Consider the following 18596-nt stretch of genomic DNA (forward strand, 5'->3'; position numbering starts at 1 on the left):
GAGTGAACTGTAGAAGCTAGTCAAAGACGAAAAAGTACATTTAACCCCAAAAATATTTTTCATGCACATATTTTAAAGCCATTGTGTTGGAATTATATCAGTCTACATATAATTCTATTTAGCCAATTCAGTACCTTTTGAGATAAAATGTAATTAGGTTTCCTTTTTTCCTGTTGTGACTCTGCACCATCACATCTGCTCAGTATTTTGACTCATCCTCTCATATGGTATCAATAGTCAGGCCACTCTCCAGCCAGCTCAGCCCACCGGCCAAAGATTCTAATCAACACAGTGCTGAGATCTTATCCTCGGGTTTATTGCCATATTATAATCCATATCATCAGATTAGCTTAAGATACACCTGCTTCGCTGAATTTCACACTGTTTAATCAGCTGTGTGCCTCTGATCCAGGACTAAATAACAGAGTCAAAAGTTCAGTTTCAATGTGCAAAAGCTGGCAATGGGATTGAATAGAATACTGTACTTCTACAGTAAGTCTATCCCCCTTGCTCTGTTTCCCATACAAGCACACACACAAGCACACACACACACATACACACACACATACACACACAACTCCTTCATGTGCAGCTCCTCAAGGCCCCAGATGATATTCCCTCAGTCTCAGAGTGCTGGTCCTTGTTTGCGCAGTGAACCCAGTGACTTCGAAAGAGGTTGAAGTATATTATCATATTATCAGTAGAGTAATTGGGGCATTATTTGGGGCACATGCTTCTTCAAGGGGGCCTGGGTATGTTTTGAAAAGGCATTCTTTTTTAGACAGCGCATTTATTTACCTACAACATATTGTTCCAAGTTTCCCTCATGCTTTCCCCCCTCTCCAGAGGCCTCCTGAATCCTAGAGCTGATGCCAGTACTGCAGAGGGGATGAGGTGCACTAGTGAGGAAAAGGGAAAGCAAGAAAGAATAGCCTGCAGACCATAGAAAGACTCAACAAGTGTTTCATTACGTTTCTAGATGGCAAAAGGTTTCAAAACTCAAGTACAGAGAGGAAAATGAGTAAATAGAATTTGCATGAATAGTGCAGAGCCTCACGTACAACTATGCACTCTCTGTTCATAAAAGTTTAAGCAAATTAGTCTTGTTGGACACTTTTTGACCCATGGTCTGGAGTACATCGCTCTGACTTGGACAGTTCAATAAGTAACACAATCTCCTGAGGATGCCTCTTTGCTCTGTCCATGATTCCAGCAATCAAAGCAGATGCTGTAGACTCCAGCTCAGCTGTGCACTCCACCCAAGGTTATTGTTACTTCGCTGGCAGAATCCACCATGCATGGGAAAGAGATCGGCAGCATGTGAATAGGAGGACGTATGAAAAAGAGGCATAATGACTTGAAAGACCAACACTTTTCAGAGCAGTTTGAAAAGCTTTATAGCAGTGCCTATGTGTATAATTTTTTAACAGGGCTATCCTGAGAGTTTACATTTGGGTAAGGAGTTACGCTCTTAACTCTTAAATGTAATGTGAATTATGGCTCGAAAAATATGCATATTTTCTTTCTTTCCCATAGTTAGATTCAAAGATTAATACTACCTTTCATTTCTTTTTTGATATAGAGCACAAAGTGGGTTGGATAAGCATAGAATCAACAAAGCAATAAATTCAGATTAATATCAAAATGTATATAATGTTTGTTTATTTAATGAAAAAAAAAGCAAAAATGTCGATGTCTCATAAGCGGGACTAACTGAGCTGTCCTCTCCCAGCTCATAGGTTATCATCTTAAAATTATCAAATTTACAGCATTAAAAGCATTAAAGCATATTACAAAAAAGGTTTTGACCTCTCTGGATAGTTTCTCACATCATGAAAGCTCTACATGGGTAATTATATTTTAGTAACTAATTCCAGCACAGGCAGTCTGCTAAGACCAAGTCGCCAAACTCACATTAGCTCCTTTTGAAACTTTTAAATGGGCATATCTGCCTAATATCATGGCTTTGTTTGGTAAATAACATCCAATAAATTGGTGCTTCTGTTTGCTCAGCCTGTTTCATAGCACTACTTAGTAGTTATGTGTCTGTGCAGTTTGTGAATGTAGCACGCTAACCAAGCTAGCTAGCTGGAGGTAGCTGATGACTTAGGTCTGCACCTTCTTCAAATATGGTAACTTCTGGATTGAGAATACAAGCAGAGAGTAGGGATGGGTACCGGTATCGCACCGGTTCTGACATAAACGGTAGTAACCAGACCGAAAAGCAGCGCACATTTCGGTGCTTTATTTCGGTGCTTTTTTTTCCTGAGCTGTGATACACTTTAGATTCTAGCCAATCATTTTACCTTTCCGAGGATAGTAAGCGGGCCCAGGTACGTACGTTCTTTTAGAGCAGAGCTACAGATTAAAAATGCCCAAGGCGAAGTGGTCAAATTCTGGCTGTACTTCACAGCAAAAGATGCAAACTCAGCAGCCTGCAACAAGTGCTTTAAGGTGATACTGTGATACTGTCAAAGGAGGTAACTCCTCGAATCTGATGAAACACCTGGCGACGCATAGCAGTTTGTTAAAAGCCGAGAAATGCACCGTATTTGATAGCTTGCTGCAAGGCCTCACACCGTGCACATCTACTGCGAGTGGGTTGCCTGTTATCGGACCCGGAGTTAGCAACATCCCCCAAAAACCTAAAGAGGAGAGTCCTGGCCCCTAGCCCTGCCAGTGTAGCAGAAATGATGACGGATGATGATGGCAGCAGCAGCCGTTCTTCTCTGCGTGAGTAGCTTAATGTTGTTTGTGTGTAAGCTAACCACGTTATCGAATTAATGCATGTAAGGTGAACTAGCAAACACCGTCGTAGTTACATGCGGCTGTCTTCTTGTTTGATGGCAGATACTCCCTTCACCCTGGCCAAAAAGGTTAAAATGACCAAAGAAAACGTGGAAAACAGCTAAACATGAGAGGTTTTTGGACCAATTTTGTGTTCTCCATTCTTTAAGCACCGGTTCGAGCACCGTTTAAGCACCGACACCGTTTCAAAAGTACCGGTTTGGTACTGGTATCGGATAAAACCTAAACGATACCCATCCCTAGCAGAGAGTAACACTGAGGATTTAAATTTTAGAGTCCAGAACCAATAGGTGACCTAACATTGGTTATATCTAAGTTTTATACAGTCTATGTTTTCAGTTTATGGGCATTATGCTAACCTAAGTTAACAATCTGCAAGCTCTCGCCTCGATATCAAATTCCTCAGAAAGTCAAGTTATTCGTTTCAATCAACCATGTAGACTAATACATGTGACTGAATCCCAAACTCATATTAAAACCTCTATACTCTGAGTTTTATAAAAGAAACTTTAAACAAACCAACAACTTTATGCTAAACATTACCTTTTTGCCATTGGGGCAGTACAAGGGTGGGGAAGTTGTGATGTCATGAGTTGGTTTTTGTTGGCTATGGGGCAGAAAGAAATAGTGACATTTCAAGACTAGTTTACATTGGTAAAGAGCCCAGCCTCTAACTCCAAGCTGTCTCGGCTGCTTTCTTCCACACACAGCTGTTAAACATTGTATCAGTGGAATATACAGTTACATAGCAAATAGTGTACGTTTCACACAGTCTGGTACCTTTAACAGCAGTTGTTACAGTGAAAAAAATCCCAAAGGGTGAGAAAACTTCAACCCAGTGTCCTCATCAGAAGTTCAGGGGTGGATTATTACTCCTTTGCTGTCCAAAGGGAAACAAGCACAGTAATTAAGTCAATAAATAATTCAGTCTTCTGTTCAGAGAGCCCTTACTGAGCTCTAGTTTGATTTTAAATTAAATTCCTGCTTTGTTTAGACTGTGTATACATCGTGGTGTTATAATATCACTGATAAAGTAACTTTTTATGGTGTCTAACCCACAAGAGGATTGTTGCAGTGCTAGTTGGTACTGAAACCACTTATTTCTGAGAGATAACCCAATTTAACAAAGTCATAGCCCTTTTCTTTGACTTCTCAATGAAATCTAAAGTGATTTTGTCCTATCCCAGAAGGGAAACAGACTATAAAGGCCATCCAGGTAAGTTAAAGACTATACGTCAAGTAACGCAGAGAGCACCTGAGGTTAAGATCAGCAGCATTTGAAGACCAGTGTGATCCCACGTAAAATAGGTAATAAACCTGAGAGGCATGAGAGACAATACACAAGCTAGCAAGTTGCTGTAGCAGCGACTTTGGTCAATGGCCTATAAAGTACTAGAGACAAACTTAGCAAACATTATGTCAGCAGAGTATACACAATTAAACACCCCTTTTCCCGTAACACTGTTTAGAGTGTGGGAAAAACCTGGCGATTGCTCGAGCGGAGGGATTCTTCAGGAATAAGCCACTCAGCTTGTGTATCTATTTTTGACATGTTACATTCCTTTGCCCCCAGATATTCTCACCCATCTATTAGACATCTACAGCCATTTTTGATGCCTAGGCCTTGTCAAACTGGACAGAGACATGGCTGTGGTCACAGACAGATTTCTCACGAGGTTCAGATGTCAGCTGAGAGCGAGACAGGCAAACATGAAAAACTCCAGCAAGAGCTAAATTTAGAGCTGAGATTTTTTATGATGTATCTTTATGACAGCAGCCACAAAAAACTATCACTTTGAACTCAGCCGTGACCTGGCAAAAATCAAAACGACCAATATTTCTTCTTCGAGACATCGCCTAATGGTAAATTTAGTGAATATTTTTTTGACAAGAGTATTTCAGCGTTGTGTTGGCATCCGTGATTTTTTTTCCAACAAAGTCTGCCTTTTATTTTTTTAATATTTTCAGAAGTTGTTCAGGTATTTGTTAATTTAGTTTCTTGCTAAATTAGATGAGATAAATGCTAGCAGTGTTGTCTGTATTTTGTGATGTGTTGAGGTTTTGCAGACATGTGACAACTAATCATGTGAACTTGTCCACCATTTCGTAACAATCACAGTGACAATGTTGGATCAAGTAAATAAGGCCTCCATGGTCACACAGGCCTAGACACTGGTCAGTGACCATCTGGCAACCAGCTGTCCCAAGGAAAAAATTAGTATTCCCTGTCCAGCTGTGAGTGGTTGCTGGATGTTGATGGCAGTTACTGGAAAATGACGCGAAAGCCCCACTTACGCAGACCTACAGACCAGTCAGTGATTCCCTGGCAACCACTTGTAACCAGGGAAAAAATAGTATTCTCCAAAGGTTTGCAAAACCCCCTTGTTGTCACGGTTGAGGATAGAGTGTACTCAGGCAGGTCGACCGGTCGGGGCACCGTCCGACCCTGACACTTGTGATTGCTTTGGTCACTAGCATAGTGGTGCAGTCACAGTTTGAATGGAAGTGACGGAGTTGTCTATTAACACTGTCCTGCTTCTCCACACAGTGAAACTGACATGTTCAACAACACAGGAAACAGTTTGCCTTTAAAGTAAAACGCTTTCAAAAGTGTTGGCTGTAGCTTTGTGGCACAACTTTTACTTTGAAGGTGAAGCTTCCTAGTGAAGTTTTTTTGAGTTGAACTACCACTTGGCTAGGAGTTAGCAAGTGTTTGCAGAAACGCATAAAAACTACAGGCAACTGCTGTCATTAGCTATAAACCAAAGCAATCTGTAGGAGGTTTTTGGTGAAGCAGTTTCTTTCTCCTAGCACCAATGGCAACCGGTCAAGGAATACACATTTCCAGTGAGTGGTTGGCTCAAATCTCTTACAGCAGACAGTATGTATGAGGTCAGGGGAGAAACCTCAATAGGTAATTAGAAAGTATCCACGACGTGGCTACTGGCACCATGTTTTACCGTGAGCTGAATCCAGCATAAAGATTAAGTTGTAGCACTATAAGAAGTATAAGAGCCAAACTGTTTCCTGCTGCTATAGCTTTTATAGCTTTTAAAATCGCCCCTTTAATAAAGTTCAGCCACTAACCTGTTAAATCTAGTAAAATCTGTTGTCTCAAAGTAATGGGAATGAAGTTTATTCTGATGAACCTACATATCGTACAGTAGCTTTTATAGAGATGAAAAGCAAGAACAGATACCTACCACCTGTACGCCTTACTGAAATTATGTGCTGCAGTTCATACAGTTATAATGTTGCTTAGGATTTGTAATCATCTAACAGTCCTAAAGAAATGCTTTTTCTCAAAAAAAAAAAAAAAAACTGCTGAAAAGGCTTGAGTATCAGAACCTACGTGGGTGGTTAAAGACTTGATCCTTGCTTATTTGGCACCTGGAAAGAGCTTTTATGTGGCTGGGAAGCACGGGCCTGCAGCTTGGAGAATTCCTGTTCAGAGTGCAGCGGTGACATCTGGTGAACTGTACCATTCATCATTAAAGAATATGTAAATTGTTATGTGGGATTATTTTTTATGTCAGATTTTCTTCCTTGATCCTATTAGAGGCCGTTCAACTAGCTACCTGCCAGCAAACTCGTGCAACAAAGTACAATAACACCAGTGATACCATTGTTACACTCTTGATTGCTCCGATCTTAGTTGTTATGTAAGCTTTCCCTTTACAGTGGTTAAGTTTAGGTTCTGTATTAGATATTTAACCCAACAGAATCATCAAGATGCTACTAAACTGTAAGCTTGTTTAATGCTGAAGTGCTGATTTTTTTCTTTTCAAGCCACAGAGTCCGAGGAGAGTTCAGGAGGTTGTGTACTAAAAGAACTCAAATCCTGGAATTCAGCCTCTCAGCTTCTCACATTTGTGCGTAAAAAGATATCATAAAAGAAACGTAAGAATTCAGTATCAGACAGGCTTCTTGGGGTTTTATCTCACTTAAGCTTGGGCCAGTGACGTTGAATGAATAATCATCAATCCATCATTAGCAAGGTCTTGCCAAGGCCGTATTTATGATGACATCAGTGCTTGTATTGGCTCCAGCTTATCTGTAAAGCTTGAGCTTTCCTGTGCTCTGTGTTCCATGAAAGTGATGGATTTTCAGTAAAGATCGAGCAAAGTCTCTGTGGATTTCTGGGAGTCCCCTCTTTTGGCCCCATATCTCCGTCATCCTTGCAGTAGACTTTATGTTGTTTCTAGGTTTTTCAAAGTTCTCCAAAGCACAGTTTGGACTGGTTACAGTGTCTCATACTTTACTGAGTATTTCCCAAAAACGTAGCCAGAACCCAGTTGTTTTTAGGGGTCAGTGATGGGAATATGTTGGAAAATATCCATTTAGAGGAAGAGTCAAGGTTTAATGGTGGATGCCCACTCTTAGTCATTTCTCCAAAACTCTTTGTATGTAATTAAGGCAGCCTCTGATGTATTTCAGCACCCATTTTATAAGGTTTAAACGCTCTATGGCAGGTGGCATCCCATGTAAGAATTTACGGTTTGGTTCTTCAGGTCAGTGCAAACGAGGCAAGTTTTATGAAGCAAATACTGAGCAGTTGTGGTCACCACCATGATAGAGAAACATTGCTTCAATTATTCTGTGGTAACTGTGATATGTTTTTGGAAAATATGAAACTCATGGAAAAGCAGTTCTACTATTTCCCACCTACTGGTCAATCAAACAGTGTTTATTGCCACAGATCAACTCATTTCCATTCTTCATAATTCATAATTACATCACAAAGCTTTGAGTGGATCTATAGAAAGTAAAAAATAAAGTTACAGTGTGAGCAACAATTTTTTTACCACCTCCTACATGGGAAAGGATTGTACTTTACCTTATGTTGAACTGCTGGTTTTTGTAAAGTTACAGAAATTGTCAATGATGGATGCCAAGTCCATTAAGACCCCAGTCGCACAGGCCTAGAGATTGATTGGTGACCTCCCCAACAACAGCCATTCACAAGGGAAAATGTATGTTGCCCAATCAGTTGGTAAGTGGTTGATGGAGAATGCTGGTTTTAGCTATGAAATTAGTCATAAAGGTAGCCCAACTGATAATCACAGGTTGATAATGAAAAATGTGGAAAAACTGGAAAAAGTACAACACAAACTGGATGCAGAGAGTGTTCACCTTCAAAGGAAAAGTTTCGCCTATCCAGCAACACATCACAAGTTTTACTTTGAAGTCAAACATTCTCAGTTGCCAGTTTGCGTCGTACTTTTTCAAGTGAGTGGCATCATCTATGCAAACTTTGAGCAACTACAGCAATCTACTAACAACCAAAACAAACAAAATGGGGTTTTGGTGCAGTACCCTCTTTGCAACTTTGCCAACCAATCAGGAATACAAAGCTTCCCTTAGAGACCAAAGGTTGCCAAGGGGTTTCTGAACAGTCTTTGAAAACATGTTGTTCTACAGGCGAGAGCTAAGAGTTCATAGTGTCATTTTCCCCTTCCTCATAAATAAAAATCCCCATGTTTTTGTAGACATGTTCCTTACGTCTTTCCACTTATCCCGTTAGTAGAATATGACGAAAATCTTCTTGAGCCCAGGTGAAAAAGTTCCAATATTAATGAGTTCTGTCAAACTTTAATTCAAAACTTGACATCATGCAAGGGATGTTTTTGTAATTCTACTCTTTTGACTTGCTTCACATAGTAAACTTTGTCTTTGTTTCCATAAACCTCCAGCCATTGCAGTGTAAAAATAAGAGTGTAAATCTGACTGTTGTGGATTGTGGTGGTGGTTTTAACCTGTATTGCATCAGCAAGTGTTTTGACTTTCATGCACATCTTGGTAGCATTCCCATTTTCTTTCTTCTTCTGGCGCTGCTTCTCATGATAATCCCATGTGCCAAATAGTTTCACACATTAGAGCTCAACTGGCTCAAACCATTGGGCCAATTCCGAGTCTTCCTATGCATACACATGTAAACACGATCAGAAGATTGACAATACTACTGACATACACTCTAACGTCTGCCAATGGATTTGATCAGTCAGATTCTAAAAAACAACAAATTACTACTTCACTTCCTGTGATGACTTTCCATTGTACTGGCGGCAGATCTTCTCATGTTTCTCCACAGCAATGGTGCACATTCAAAGTTCAGCATATCAGAAAAGATGAAAACTAAGCCAGGTTACTTCGGGGACAATCCAAAGGTCACTGTTATTTTTCATGACTGTGTAATTGAAGACCGCTCCTTTTACGTAGCCCTGCGCCTGATCTGAGGAACGTGTTCACTTGTGCGTAATGTTTTGATGCGATTGGCAGCAGTTTAAGCCTTTTATGTTATCACTGTTGTGATTGTCATTCAATCTGTATGGTGTTATTCATAAAAGTTAGAAAAACTAAAGCTTTCACACACTCATAAAGTCATGCGAAAGTGTTCACCTTTATACGAAACTAGACACCGATCATTCAGAAGCTTGTTGTAACTAGTAACTAATTTATATGTTTTGACTTTATCAGTCTCTCACAGACTTATGGAGGAAATTTGGCCCACTGTTCTTCAGAACATTGCTTTAGCTTACTGAGATTTGTGGCCATTCATTTGCACAGTTCTCTTAAGGACCACAGCATTTCAGTAGGTTCAGATCTGAACTTTGACTCAGTCATTGCAACACACTGATTCTTATTTTCTTTTTCAGTCACTCTGACCTCACATTTGACTCTAAAACACTAAAGGAGTTCATAGTCAACTGCAAGGTGGCCATCTTGTGGGTATAAAACAAGCTCAAACCATCACCCCTCACCACTATGTTTGACAGTTGGTATGAGGTGTTTGTGCTGATATGCAGCATTTGGTTCTCACCAAAGACGGCACTGTGTATTATGGCCAGACATCATCACTTTGAAATTGAACTTTGCAAACATAAACCATGCTGCAATGTCCTTTGTTGAGATGAGTGAAGAGGCTTTCTCCTGGCAACCCTTCCAAACAAATCAAACTTGTTCAGTCTTTTTCCTGCTGTACTATCACGAACTTTAACATTAACATACTTTTTTTCCCAGTTTCTCTGAGCATCGCATGGCCCGGCTGCAGGGTGAATTTGCTGGAACGTCCAATCCTACGAGGACTATAGCATTGCGTTAACACACACCTGAATGCTCCAGACCAGAAAACAGTCAAAACCTCTCCAGGTACTCACTTCATCAGCTAATGAGGTACATTTGATTAGCAGCACCTGGTTGCTACTTACCATCTTAATTCCTATGGAAGCATTGACCGTATACTTAGTTTTTACCATGACTGAATTTTTCGTTTTTTGCATGACTGTATATAACTTTGGGCTGATAGAATTTTTAGAACTGTGGCAGAAACTATTTGTTATCAGTGAGGACATTTGTCTAGGTCTTGGTAGGCCCTGAGTTGGTCAGCCCTGGGCCAAAACAAATCCAACCAGCTGCTGGATTTCTGTTCTAGCTTGTTCAGCAGTGAGTCCAATGTATCCCAGCATTGCAAAGCCAGTGCACATTTCCTGTCCCTGTTTCCTGTTGAATATCAAACTGCTATAGAGACTCATCAAGACACACGGCTGCTCCACGTGCAGCTACAGCTCCCACCAGCTGCACATGGTTGCAATTAATGCAAGAACTTGTCTTAATATCTGTTTTTACTGCTTTTAAGCAGATGAGCAGCACCTCAGGATATAAGACTGCAGTGTAGGCCATAAGAGAAATGAAAATAAAGCAAACCTAAACTGCAGATACTTTGGTTTCTGGAATTGTTGGCAAAAGAAACCAAAGAATTTACAGCTCTTGGAGCAGCTGTGTGAATGTATTGAAAAACCTACAGCTGTCGGTTCAATGAAAGAAAATTCACAGTGGCAGGTTCCAATGAAATATGAAAAGGCATGGAATTCAATGCCATACTCATTTTTCAATGCACTAAATCAAACCATGTCTGTCCTTTTTCAGTTGATATTTGTCCAAAAATGACAAAAAACGGGGGGAAAGTAATGTTGATTTCACTGACAGATGTGAAATGGTGATTTCCCTTCCTCCAGGCCAGACTATCCACAACCGTCCTTGCAGCTCATCAGGGAGTCTGAAATGTCCATCGCTGCCCCACCCTAACACACAAAAACACAGATAGACACATGCACACAAATGAATAACTTATTATATAGTTTGTCTCTTTATCAACCACTATTTTATTGTAAGTTTAGAAAGTGAGATTTTTTTAAGAGCTCAGGCAACTTTCGAGAAAAAAATATCAGCTGTCATTTTAAAGCTGACTTTTAAGGCTTGTTCTTTTCTTTTCTTTTTTTTCTTCGATGTCCTTCACATACATTATGAAAACCAGGACAGTGAAGGATATATGTCTGTCATGTATTCTGCTGGTTTATCCTTCTCAGTTTTAGTTCATTCCCTTATTTTTTCAGCCTGAAGTTATCTGACACTTTAGACACGCTACAAAATTCCCAATGCACTCATCCTTCCCTTTAACCCCTACCTCACCTGCCCCCTTGAATTTGATCACATTTGAGCATTTTCAGAATTTTTATTTTAGCAATTTAACTACATGTTGCACGGTGGGATTATCATTTTGCTTGTGTTTTTTTTTCACCTGGGTCATCCATCCACTGTGTGCTTCTGTTAAACTAGTGTCACTGTTGAAGGCTTCTAAAGCCCACTGGTACTTATGCAATATGATAATGGGCTGCAAATAAACTTTGCTGTCCTTGACATGAAATTAAATTAAAATTTAGACATGTTGGAACATCTCCTTCTTCCATTAAAGTACTTCTAGTAATACTTCATAACATAAGTGGTTAATCTATAGCTTTTCCAGTGACTCAACCGGGTAACAGATGATGCCATCATGCTGTTGCACTAACACTTGGACCCGTAGAGGTTTACAGCAGTTTCAGTTTTTTCAGGTGTGTGTGTGTGTGTGTGTGTGTGTGTGTGTGTGTGTGTGTGTGTGTGTGTTAGGGTTTCTCTAGCTTTCAAGTGACAAGACTTGATAAAACCATGGCCCTTGTTACTAGTGGATGTCCTTTCTACTTTCTGAACATCGGCCAGTTTCAAAGGACTTCTAGAAGGACCATTTTAAATATTGATCATCAAGAGCGCACAACGCAAACATGTGTACAGGTGTCAAATTCAAATTTTAAGTAAGCACAGCCTTCTAGCTTAAGCTGAAGAACTTGGCAAAAATCTTTCAACGTCAAACTGTAAACATCACACAAGCAGGTCAAACATCCAGGAGAAGTAACAACCAGCGGGAAAACGTCTGTAAAACTTCTACAACCACTCCCGTCATCTAACATTACACCTCGCCTTCTATGTCTGTTGTTATTATTGGCTGGGCCACGTTTCAGAAGAGTAGCAGTGTCCTTCCGAGGTATTTCTCAACACTCTTTTAATGACAAACCTTTCCATGTCCTCTGACCCGAACAGCTCAGTCCCCAGATACACAGTAGCGGAGTGATTCCAGATGGATGGAGTCTATGGTTGGAAATTCTGTCACTGTTAGAGCATCATCGCCACAATTTCCTGTATTAATTTCTTTCCAAAACTAGCAAGCTTCAGTCAAACCAGTCACTAAAGAGTGCGGGTGCTATTTGCCCAAATTTGCCTTGAACTGTTTTATTCATGACCATATTTACTGTGACCTATTTGACTGATGCAGACTAGCAGACAATCAAGTCCATTACCAAACCAGAACCAGGTGTTCTATGTAAAAGAGCCAACTTAACTTTTCTTCTCTGAAAGCTTTTATAGCATCTGTAAAAGTCATTCCTATCAATATGCAATGCACAATGCATTTAAGCAAGGATAGTGTGTCTGCTATCAAATAACTTCTCACCCAGTTACATTTCCCCTGTGCCAATAACACAGTCTGTGAACTTTATTCAGAATCTGTCCAACAAGTGTGGATATGCTACTGGTATAAACACGGCCGTCAATAAGAAAAACAGGTGTTCTTTTAAGCGCTCTCCATTCACATATCAGCATCCACTCTGCATGATTGCAGATGGTGGGAGAATAAGGTGGTCCGAACTCTGTGTTGGACACAGAACCCGGTGGTGTCAACTGCTGTGAGGATGCATATGCTCAACAAATTATGTAATATTACCTACTCATAAAATTTGACAGTGAGATCAGCTGGCAAACTTTTCTTTCTTTTTTTCACTGGCTTTTCTTGATGCATGGTAAGACACTGAGCTTTGAATGTTTCCATGAATCATACAGCAGCTGGATTACTTTTTGCTTCCACGCTGGGTGGGATGACCAGATATTTGAAGTCTTTGAAAAAAGCACGTTGTTGCCAAGATATTGTAAATTAACTATCTTGAAAATGTTGGCGTGAGCTGAGCCTATCTAGTTTGGTAATAGAGGAAGAGGAAATGGGGATGTGGTGTGAAGCAGAGCATGCACTAAATGCTAAAATGGCCCAACTAAAATACACTCACCAGCCACGTTGTTAGGTACACCTTGCTAATATCAGATCGGATGCCTTTTTGCCTTCAGAACTGCCTCAATTCTTCACAGCATTGATTCAGCAAGGGGCTGGAAACATTCCTCATTGATAGTTGGTCCATATTGACACGATAGCATCACACAGTTGCTGGAAGCACTCATCAGAAGATGGGTACACTGTGTTCATAAAGTGATGGACATGGTCTGCAATGATACTCAGGCAGGCTGTGCTCAGCTGGTTACAAGGAGCCCAAAGTGAGCCAGGAAAATATCATCCACATCATCACCCCAACACAAGCTCTAACAGCTGATACAAGGCAGGATGGATGCTTTTATGTTATTTATGCCAAATTCTGACCCTAACATGTGACAGAAATTGAGACTCATCAGCAGAGATGGGCAGTAACGCGTTACTGCGTTACTAGCTTTACTTTCCCGTAGGAACGCTGCGTTACTGCGTTACTAAAACCGTGATTTTTTTGCGAGAATGTCTCATGACAGTGACGTAAGCAAGTGCGACGGTCGGGACAACAGCTGTGTGCAGATCAACAGTGGATCATATATCGAGTGCGGGAGAGAGTATGAGCGTGCAGCGTTTAAAGCGTGGAAGTACTGACCTTACTTTGAGTTTGATTCCATAAAAAGTGACAAAAACATTAGCGTCTATTAGCATTGTGCGTGGGAAGAAAACATCTTTTTACAGCGAAAAAAACCCCTAAACTTCCAAGCAAGCTCCAAGTGCGCTACCACTTAATGGGAAATTCACAGAGAAACTGCCGTATCCTTCCACTGACCGCTGCGGCACACCTGCACCAGGGTAAACCTCCGCCTAAGGACCGCAAGTCTTTGACTTTATTTATTTTCTGCTGTGTTTTACTTGGATCTATTTGAAAGACTGAGTGTAAACACAAAAATATATATATATATTTTATGTGCTGGAATGTGCAGAAAATAGGTTTAAATATTAAACAAATTTCTTCCAGTCAGAGAATGTTGCATATAATTAGATTTTTGCTTGATGCATAAAGTTAAAAAATTAAAATTAATAAAACTATGAAAGTTTAAAAAAAAAGAGAGACTTTTCCATTTGATTACATTTTGTATGATGGATTATGCAGAAAAAGTAGAATTGGGCTGAAAGATCTATCGCTTTATCACCTATTTCAGGTTGTAAATCGTGTTTTTAAAAAGTAACTAAGTAATTAATTACTTTTGAAAATAAGTAATCAGTAAAGTAACGGGATTACTTTTTAGGGGAAGTAATCAGTAATTAGTTACTGATTACTTTTTTCAAGTAACTTGACCAACACTGCTCATCAGACCAGTCAATGTGAGCACCTGTGAATTATAACTACCGTTTCCAGCTCTTAGCTAACAGGAGGTGCACTCAATGTGATCTTCCACTCACTGTTTCATGGTCAGAAATAATGTGCATTCAGAGATGCTCTGCTTCAAACAATGGTTGGAATGATTGGCTATTTGAGTTAGTGCTGTCTTCCTAGCAGCTTGGCACAGTTTGACTCTTCTCCTCTGACCTCTGAACTGCCTGGCATCAATAGGGCATTTTTGCCCAGAGAACTGCAGCCCAGTTGATATTTTCTCTTTGTCAGACCATTTTCTGTAAAAATGGTTGTGTGGGAAAATCCCAGTTTCTGGAATACTCAGAAAGTCAGGCACTTAAATCCCCTTTATTCCCATTCTGACGCTCAGTTTGAACTTCAGCTGGTCATTGTGACCATTTCTACAAACCTAATGCTGACTGATTGATTAGACGTTTGCATGAACAAGCAGTGGAATATAAGCGACTGATTAAGTTTCCAGAATTCATGATAGCAGCGGCTGCATACTAATAATTATCTGGTATAAAGTTTAAAATGAGCTGCAGCTTGGTTCAAATATCAATATCCACATTCACATATCAGCGGATCATCAAGTTGTGTGGATAAACGCCATAACCAATACTAGTTATTTTATTGCTAGTATTGAGACATCAGTGTCAGTAGTTAAGTTTTGTATTCTTATACTGTATCAGTGTTAAAGGATTTTTCAAATGAGAAAATCTGCAGTTGCTATCTGCAAGAACACCTACTTCTGGGATTAGCTGATCCTTCAAATGTGGTCAAAAGTCTGGAAAGTGCAAATACCACAGTATGTAAATAGAGGCCAAGTGTACATAAATATTTCAATTTAGCATTCAGCTGCATCCAAGTGGCATCTAAGTGGGAATCCACAGGCTGCTTCATTCTGTTTTAACTGGAAAGCTTTGAGCTTCAGATTTGCCTCAAATCCTCTGCAGCTGGATGCAGAGACAGCCTTTACACCAAGAACCACCGGGTGTGAAATGGATTATTTAATGAAGATATCTTTACTTTGCATATGCCACCTATCCAGACTTTTTTCAGCATCGCAGATATTGCTATAATATGGGAATGAGGCAGATTCTGGCTAACAAAGTGTTAGTGTGGATTTGATTTAAAGCCCACTAAATTGGGGATTTCCACCCTTCAGAAAGGGTCGAGTTTTATTTTGATAGTGTCCCTCATTCTGGGATTTGCGGTATTTTTTACAGAGAGTATAGTGACGGAAAAAAAGAGGCATCTAGCCAATGAAAGTTAAGTCATTTATACTGCTTGTCTTCTTACATCTCTTGTGTTTGTCTACCTGTCATGGGAGGAAAAAAAGCCAAAATGACATCAGACAGCTACTGTGACATTATTGCCTAAAAGATTCAAGACCACCTCGACATTTAGAGAAATTGTTTTATTTGCTTTGTAATCAAGAGCTGAGAGAAGATACCGCTCTCTTGCCTCTAGGGTAATTGGAAACTCTAGCAAGGAAAAAGCTACTAAGCAACTAAGGGTGATGAGGGTAAAGTGGAGACACCTTGAAACTGGACACAATGAAGTAAACTACAGACCCATGACTATCAAAATAATACAGGAAGTCATGAAACAGGGACTCACTAACATTGAGACAGAGAATTAACTTTATATTGGAAATTCAGGGAAGGCTAGGAATACCACAAACACAACAGTAACTGTCACAAAAGAAACAAGGCTGAAAACACAATAAGCAACCAAAGAATCAAAGTGAAGACGATTATTAAAAAGGAGAACAAAAAACCCTGTGTCAAAATCGAAGACCATAACAGAAATGACACACAAGAAGTGCACAGATAACGTGTTTTTTATTCCTTTATTCCATCATTAACTGTTGCTTTATATGTTGATATTTTACAGGTTATGCAAATGAGACATAATGTTTGATTTGTGTACTGGGAGGCAGATTTTGTTGCTTGTGTTACATTTTCCTTGTGTGAAGTGCTGTTAGCTCTCATACCCAGTATATGAAAGGAAGCAATCTTTAAGCTCAAAGCAAAAAAATAAAATAAAAAATAAGAGTGACTAAGCCTATTTGCTTTTGAGGATTCTGCCACCTTGCCAGAAAACATCAGTTTTTTTTACAGGCATTAAATATAATGCGCTAAAACCACCACTAAAACCAGAGTAAAAGCTCTTAGCTTTGAAAGTTCATGTGCATCGATCTTTAAGCCTTTTTTATTGAAGATTAGGACATAATCCAACACTAAAGCCAACAGTCACCCTCCAAGTGTTCTAAGCCTTGAGCTGTTGGTCCATCTCTCCTCAGCATGTGCAGTGTCAGTGATGTGACCCATGTCATCAAGAACAGGCTGAGGAAACAGATTCCTGGAACCTCACCATATGTGGAGGAAAAGCCGTGGGTGGTAGTGACGTAAAACACACTCAAAGGACATACTATTAAGACCCCCAAAACAACATTCCCTTCTTTTCTGCTTTCCCTTTCAACCAGGTAGACCTATCTGCAGCATTTAGAGCATAAATGTTTACCTCCAAGTACTGGTAAATAGCAAAGAAATGTTAGTTGGCATTATAGAAAAATCAAATGCTAAAAATTCTCTCATTGTTGTTCAGCACTGGTTTCAGGGCTGACTTCAGAAAACTAAACAAAAATGATGTCATGCAGGAGAAAACTGATGCTGTTTCTTTGTATTAATGCTACAACAGCCACACAATTACTAGTTAATGTGCTTTTACCGAACCCAAGTGTGTTCATGACTGGTCCTTTGCCCATATCTTTGTAAATAATGATTCATGTAACGTAACGCTGCCAATGTGAAAGCACGGAGCCATTAGAGAAATGACGTAGCCTGGCAGAAAGACCGTAAAATGCACCCAATTCAGAGTTCACACAGTGACGCACACACACACACTCGCACACGCAAACACACGCCCACATGTAGGAGCATATGATATGAAGTTTGAGGGAGGGAGATTGTTAAATAGGCCTGTGGGGATTGTTGGCAGAACTCCATCCAGCAGAGCAGGGATTTAAAAAAGTGTGCACATGCCCATATTTGGCTGTACATGCACCTGTTATGCATTTTATACTTCTTTCTTTTTGTGAGTCTCACACAGAGACCAACTGTAGCTTCTCTAACTCAATGCAGTTGCTTTTTCTGAAAAGAAAAAACCTGGACTTTCTATTTTTCAGCACAAATCATCATCCTATACACCCTGATTCAGTCCACCCAATGCTTTCACTCAATGTATGTGCAAACTGTCTGGTTATGATACCCAGTAACACTTCAACGAGTTACCAATACAACGCAAACAAAATGAATTTGTCTTGAAAGGTGCTGTATAAATAAAACTGTACTTTTACTTACTTTCTTTACTCACTTTGTATGTTATTGCAATAATACTTCTTTTTTTTTTTTTACAAAAATAACAGGGATTGAAACTTTATTGGTAATTTTCCAAGTAAAAAAATTATCCTCATTCAAAAGTCATGTAAGAACCTCATTGGCTTATGGAATTCTGATGTCACAGGCTTCTAAAGCATTGATTCTTTGAAGCTTTGATCCTCATGAAGTCTTAAGTAGGGGTGAGGATGTTCAACTTTTAGTCCGTTATTTGCAGCACTTGTGTTAGCAGCATTCAAACGTTCACCAGTAAAGCATTTAAAAACATTTGGATCCTTTCCGTACTCACGGTATACAGACTCCAACATGTCTCAGAAACAGCAAGAAAGACAAGAAGTTGACCCCAGCTCTATTCCATGGTATGAGTCCCTAGACCCTTATATCAGCTCTCTTCCTTGGGATGAACAGGTAGAGTTAGAGGAAAAGCGACTGGAAGAAATGGAGAAAGAAAATCTCATGAACAGAGAAAAGATTAAGATCCTGACGGAAGAAAATGAGAGAAAGAGCGCTAAATTAGAAGAATTATCCTACCAGCTTGAAGAAAAACAGGGTATTATTGAGGAGAAACAATGGGCTCTCCAAGACGAGAAGAATCAGGAGCTCCAAG

This window comes from Pundamilia nyererei, unplaced genomic scaffold (assembly GCF_000239375.1).
Source record: "Pundamilia nyererei isolate P.nyererei 1_Seehausen unplaced genomic scaffold, PunNye1.0 scaffold00007, whole genome shotgun sequence".
Classification (NCBI taxonomy): Eukaryota; Metazoa; Chordata; class Actinopteri; order Cichliformes; family Cichlidae; genus Pundamilia; species Pundamilia nyererei.